Source organism: Xiphophorus maculatus, chromosome 4, assembly GCF_002775205.1.
Source record: "Xiphophorus maculatus strain JP 163 A chromosome 4, X_maculatus-5.0-male, whole genome shotgun sequence".
Lineage (NCBI taxonomy): Eukaryota > Metazoa > Chordata > Actinopteri > Cyprinodontiformes > Poeciliidae > Xiphophorus > Xiphophorus maculatus.
This window is the reverse complement of record NC_036446.1, coordinates 24,383,665-24,390,050: the sequence shown is the minus strand read 5'-3', so window position 1 is coordinate 24,390,050 and position 6,386 is coordinate 24,383,665. Positions and strand designations below refer to the sequence as shown.

Genomic DNA, 6,386 nt, shown 5'->3' with positions numbered 1-6,386 from the left:
CCCATAATAGGAGAAAGACAACATTACACATCGCTTCCTCATTCTCTGAATTATTCAGTCGCACCTCAGGCTATTGTCTATTGATGTTTCTGGATTTATCCAATCTACGACTGAAAATCCTGACACTAGCTGCGTCTAACACACCCGCCCATACCAGCACTCCTAATCATCACTATTTTATCGTGTGGATGTGTCGGTTTTAATATTCATAGTGAGGAAAGCGCTACAAAGTTGGCTGTGCGGTGATTTCATTTGATATTCTTCCCCAGATGTTGTAAAACATCACTGAGCGATTAGCATACTCCAGTTGGAAGTAATGTAATAATAATTTCATGAGGCCACACCCGCTAATGCAGGAGCATTTTGGGTATTATGGGGCGTTAGGCGAAATACTGTGGCTACTGGCTAAATATATGTTCCATTTACATTTGCAAACAGCAGCTGATTGAAAGTCTTAAAAGCTTTAGTGATTTAAATTATCCACACAATTCTGATTATCCCCCCCTGAAAAAAAAACTCCACTTCTCCAGTTTTAGGCACTATTTTATTTTCAGTGTGACACTTAATGGAATGAAAGTAGTTTGACTAAGTCGTTAATCGTGTTTCCAGACCACTTGGTTTCCAACCTCAAATTTGTTGCTTAATGTTCACCAAGAGCCCAACGCTTGCTATTTAGTACAAACAGAATAGTAGTTTAATTTTTGTCCTTGCCAACAGCTTACTGAACTCAACCCACTGAGCTGCTCACACACTGGAAGAGGACTGCGCACATGAAAGCAGAGACTGAACCTAAACATTTCAACGTGGGAGCTCGGCCTTCTGCCGTCATGTTTTCTACCTAGCTGGACTTTGCTTCAGCGAGTAAGAGCAGCTGTCTCTCAGCAGGTGCGAAGCCCACACACACACACACACACACCACGGACAGGAAATAACAGCTTCACCTGGGCCAGCACTCACCTGTGCTGCATCCTGACTCTGTGTCCGCTTCCCTGTGGGAGGGAGAAAGTCTCCAAACCTCAAACCACACAACCTCTTTTCTTTTTTTTTTCTTTTGCCTTCTCTCCCTGATGTTTTGCTCTTTACCTCAGTTTTTGATTAACTAAATATTTTTATTTATTTGCTCTACAGTTATTCAACAGGTTTCCTTTCTGCAGGGTCAGCAGACAGTGTGAAACACAGCACAATGGTTTAGGCTCACATCGATGAAGCTCTGAGTCTGTGCCTCTCGGTTTGAGCTCAAGGAAATGCCAGCTGGATGCTGCCTGGATTTTGAATAAACAATCGGCCGCTTGTCCTGTTGACCTCATGTTCTAAAGCACAGACAGAAAATAACGCTGGCAAGAAGAAACATTGTACTGTTGCAGAGAAACTAAATGCAGATTATTCAAAGTTTTATGAATACATGTTACTTCATTTGCATCCCACGTCTCGAGGTCTCGATGCATCGAGTTCCTGAGTTTTTTGTTTGTTTTTTCTTAGCTTTTTTTTTTTTTTGTGAACAAGCTCATAAACAGTCATCTCTAATAAAGTGGCTACTGAGTGTATATATTATACTTTCAAAACCAGGACAGAGGCTTTCAGTCTAAAAAAAACGATTTTAACAAATCCCCCAATGTTCCAGATGAGTGTGAATGAACTAAATGTCCAGTTGACATTGTCTTAGCCAGGCTCCATTGACTATCTAATGTAAATCTGTTCACAAGTTGCCATAAATACAATAACTGCCTGCCTAAGCTATTTTAAGCTTGTGGGGGAAAAAAGCACATAAAACCAAAATATCTACCTCCTGTAGTGATTTAGAAGCTTGTCTAGCTCACGTCACTCACTTGCTGTCGTTGAATATTTTGGTGCACAATTCTGATGCATCGCATCACTACAACTGCGAAGGTTTATTTGCACACTCACTGAGGAATTGGAAAGCTGTCATATCTACTATTTGTTCTGGTAATTAGTCGCACCTAAAGCAACAATGGCCTTGATCTGCATGATGTCTTCAACGAGGAGAGTGTAAACATTAAAAACAGACATTTGTTTTCCTTAAATGATAAAAAAAAAAATTTCACTTTTTTCTAGATGCAACCAATAATCTTACTGTCACCTAAGGAGATACAAAATGCATATATTTATAGAGATTAAACTACAGTTATGCAGCCAATAAAACAATGTTTTATTTATAATGCACAATCTCCACTGTTTGTTTAACAGACTGAGCTACAGTTCGACCCTTAAGGCTGCAGATGATGAGCTCTAACAGTCTGTCAGCGACCTTTCTTAGCTTTCTTCCTGATCAAAGTCTTCACTCAGCATCACCCGCAGGTCCCAACCCTCAGTCCTTCACACTCAATGCGCTGAAGAACAAAGGCTGGAGGAGGACGTACAGAGGAGGAAGGAGAAAGTGAGGCTGAAAAAAAGAAGAGAGCAGGGATAGATGGGCCTGGGAGGTCACGTTTGATGAGAACTCTGGATCTCCTGCAGATGCACAATGAGAAAGGTCGGCTCAGCTCATCCGATACAGAAACGCGAAGGAGGCGGGTAGAGGACAAAAGACTGGGTGGAAACGATCTGAAGACTCATGAAGAGGAGGAGGAGGAAGAAGGGGAGGAGGAGGGAGGCTGAGACTGAAGGGGAACCTCATCGGACAGGCGAAGCAGCTTCAATTAAGATTGGTCAACAGATAAAAAGCTTCACATGTTTGTGTGGGAGAGTGTGACGACCTCAATCATTGTGGATGTTTAAAGTGAGCAGTGAATGTGTCCTCTGTGTTATTGTGAGTCCATACATATGCATCAGCTTTCGTGTAACCATTCAACTGTTTTTGTGTCCGTATTTTAGAGCCCAGACGAACGTCAGCATGCATGTGTTACAATGACTGTGCATAACCTGAGAGCATCCGTACCGAAGTAAGGAAAGTGCATGAAGAGTTTGAGCTTTTGATTTTGTTAGTCATTTTGGCTTCCAGTCACTGTTTAGGTAAGTTAATACTAAAGAATTTCAACAACAAAAAAAGTGTCAATATGCCATATCATAGAAATAAGTCCAACATTTTTTCATCCTCCTGGAAGGTTTAGATTTTTGTCACAAGAAATATCATATCGGCCAAAATAAAAGACCATTTACAAGCAAGAGCTTATTTGAAAACACAAATCAAATTTCCTGTTTTTGTTGATGCTTTAACACAAAATTGTTGGTTAAAATTATTCATGCCCTTCTTAAAAACATAGAGAAAAGGTTCGGAGTAACAGCAATCAAACGCTTCATACCGTGACTCGCACCCGTTCTCAAACGAACATTGCATACACAATCTCCACAACTTCCTGTACAACCACAGATAGAGCTTTTATTATTCGAGCATACACATGCTGCAAATGAATTTTGACTTTTACCTGCGTTCAGATCAACTTGGACCCAAAAAGTAATCTTTTTTGGTTGTTAGAAAAACCTTGAATCTTAGCCAAGGACAGGGCAGCAGAATATCCTCACCCTCACTGTGACTCAGCTTTTGTGACTCTCCGATGTCCGTCTATTGTTGTCTCTGTCCTTGTCTGTCTTTGTCTGATGTTCTTTTGTCTTGTATGGTGCTAAGTATAACCACAGTTTCAAGATCAGAAAGGTAAACAATCAGAGTCAGGTACATTATGAAAACAGTCTTATTGACTTTGAGGCGGGGCTTCATGTGTTTCTGATATTGCTATAAAGACAATCGGGATGAAATGATTTTGCATCTCATATAATCCCAGTGAGAAGACTTGCATTTGTATAATGTTAATGCTGATTTCCAAATGGTGATTTAGGGCTTTACCTAATCTATTTATTTAAGCCTTAATAATAGTTTGCATTTTACATAATTAAAGGAGAATCTTTAAGCAGTTTGTGTCCATCTGTTGGGATGTAATTTCAAACTACCCGTCCCCCGGTACCTATTGTGCCTGAAATATGCCGAGCACGACATGCCCTACAGCAAATTCTCGAGATCAGCCAGCTTGGAAAGTTGGCAGGAGTATCAGGCAATGAACAAAATCCTCCCTGTGACATCCACCTGCTAAGCTTTTCTGTTCGATTTTGACCCCACGGTTTGTGAGCTCTTCCTTAATTGAAGGTACTCTGTGTTGATCTTTCTTTGTCTTGACAGTTCCAGATGTTGCTTTACCATCTAAGAAGACTCCAGGGAGCAGTTTGGAGTTCCAGACAGACAGGTATGTGATGACCTTAAGCCTCATGAAGAGGAAAGTACGGTATATTAGAGCCAATAAAACTAAGCCTGCTGTCAAAGCATGTAGCATAAGCATGACAGGACTGGGATTCATTTATATGAAAAAGTGACAACTTTTCTCTTTATTTTATCGGATGCATCTCTATAAAATGAAAACACATTAAAACCAAAATAATTGAGTTATCGGCCTACAAACACACATAAATTTGAGTGACAGTTCATCTTTTTTTTCATAGGGTCTCAAATTATGTTGGCTTTGCAGCTTATCATTTCAAGCTGCAACACCATCTCCTTTAGGATTTTTTCACAAGGTTTATGGAAAGCATTGACAATTCTTCCAAATAAGCATTTGTGAGGTCAAACACTGATGTTGGACGGAAAACCTGCCTCCTCTTTGATTCATCTGAAAAGTGCACCATCATTTTGAGTTTGGGTGTCTCTACAGGCCAGATAAATTCTTCACTCTTATACATACACATTTTACATTATGGACCTTGCTTTATGTTTTGATGCACTGTCATTTATGGAAAGAAACAGGGATTCAGGAATTGAGGGATTTAGGAAGACAGATTTTTATATATAATAATGAGAATATGCCAATGAATTGATTTTTGCCCTGGCAAAGCAGAAAACGGAACATAGAATATAACAATAAATAAGGAGTCATAATTTTAAGATTTGCAATACTTTTTAAGACTCTATGGTAAACTGCATTAACAGCATTTTGGCACTGGGATGGAGGCATTCATATACTGTAAATTAATTCCATAATCTAGCAATTTCAAAAGTAGTTTCTCAGCTGGCTTTGCATTAAATTAAAATCCTTTTATTAAGGAACTAAGGCACTATGCCCAACACCTGACAGCCCCACTCCATAATCCCCTCTGAACTAAACTTTAGAGCTGACATAATGGACTCATGTAAGTACCATTCTCCTGATACCTGCCAAACTCAGATGCCTTCATTGCAATGCAAGACAGAGTGGGATGATTTGAAACTCTAGAGAATATGTTTCTACTCTTCTAGAGTCCAGTGGTGATGCGTTGAGGCTTTGCATTGAGGCTTGGATGCATCGGAAATCCATTTGATAAAGCTGTCTGCACTATTGAAGAGCTAATCTGAATTCTTTAACACATGAAGCTTGAAGGTCTGAAATTAGACTCTCTGGAAAGTTGGTGGCCTCTATGCACCTCAACACCCTTTGACTTCACTAACGAGAACATTTCCAACTGGACTTCATGCGCAGGTGGTATCCTGTCACACGCTGGAAATGCCTAAGCTCCCGAGAGCGACCCATTCTACCACAACTGTTCATAGAAGCAGTCTGCATATCGGTGCTGGATTTTATAAACCTGTAGCCGTGAAAGTGAATTAAATGATTTGGATGGGTAAACAAATATCGTCGGTAAAATAGTGTATTATCCTTCTTTTACTGCTGTCACCTCGGAACAAGTCGTATTAAGTTAATAATTGAGTGTTACATTTTCTCTCTTTGTGACAGCTCTCAGATCATTTCAAGTTTCTCCCTCTGTAACTTTAATTTCCCCTTTCTTCTGCTTCATTCCACACTATCCTCTGTCCTCTATGTCTCAGCAGCTCTCAGAGGTTATATTCTCCATTCTTCAAGGCTCACTGCTCACAGCGAGGGATCTGTTCTCACCGCCCACCAGTCTGGGACCTTGAAGACCTGTAACGATGGGCTGCTAGCATGGCTTTATCCTCTTAGACTGAGTGAAAGCGGATAGGATACGAGACACAAATCTGCCTTAAGAATTTCATTGGAGATTTTCAATGTTTTTCCTTGTGTGGATAAATAAAAGATGTAATTCCTTTCTGACCTGTGGTGGGCCACAACTAAACAGCTTGTGTGTTTTAATGTTTCCATTAAAGTCTCTGCTGTGTGGTTTTTACTATGAAATAATTATCAGTGTTAAATATAAATAAATTGCATTTAAAACAAGCTAACCATTCTGTGCTGGAAACGGCACAGCAAGCAAATACAACAATTTTAGCTGCTTTAAATTCAGATGTTGCCGCAGAGTAGCTACACAGTCCGGGTTAACAGAATTAGCATTGCATCCTTAACAGAGTAGTGGTGTACCAGCAGCCATGTGCAACTGTTGCAGAGCAGAGCACAGCAGCAGTAAATGTAAATGCTGTTACCCTGCAGAGTCCC

The 6,386-nt window shown here is 40.1% G+C and overlaps 1 long non-coding RNA gene across 2 annotated transcripts; it reads left to right on the top strand.

Moving 5' to 3' along the window:
- The first annotated feature begins 1,442 nt into the window (after positions 1 to 1,442).
- On the top strand, positions 1,443 to 5,957 carry LOC111608445. 2 transcript variants are annotated; one of them, XR_002752665.1, is made up of 5 exons: positions 1,443 to 2,395; positions 2,476 to 2,737; positions 2,833 to 2,970; positions 4,130 to 4,193; positions 5,807 to 5,957. It is a non-coding gene; the product is annotated as an uncharacterized LOC111608445 (long non-coding RNA). The 2 variants fall into 2 exon arrangements; XR_002752664.1 differs by having other exon boundaries at positions 1,443 to 2,737.
- Positions 5,958 to 6,386: the final 429 nt, after the last annotated feature.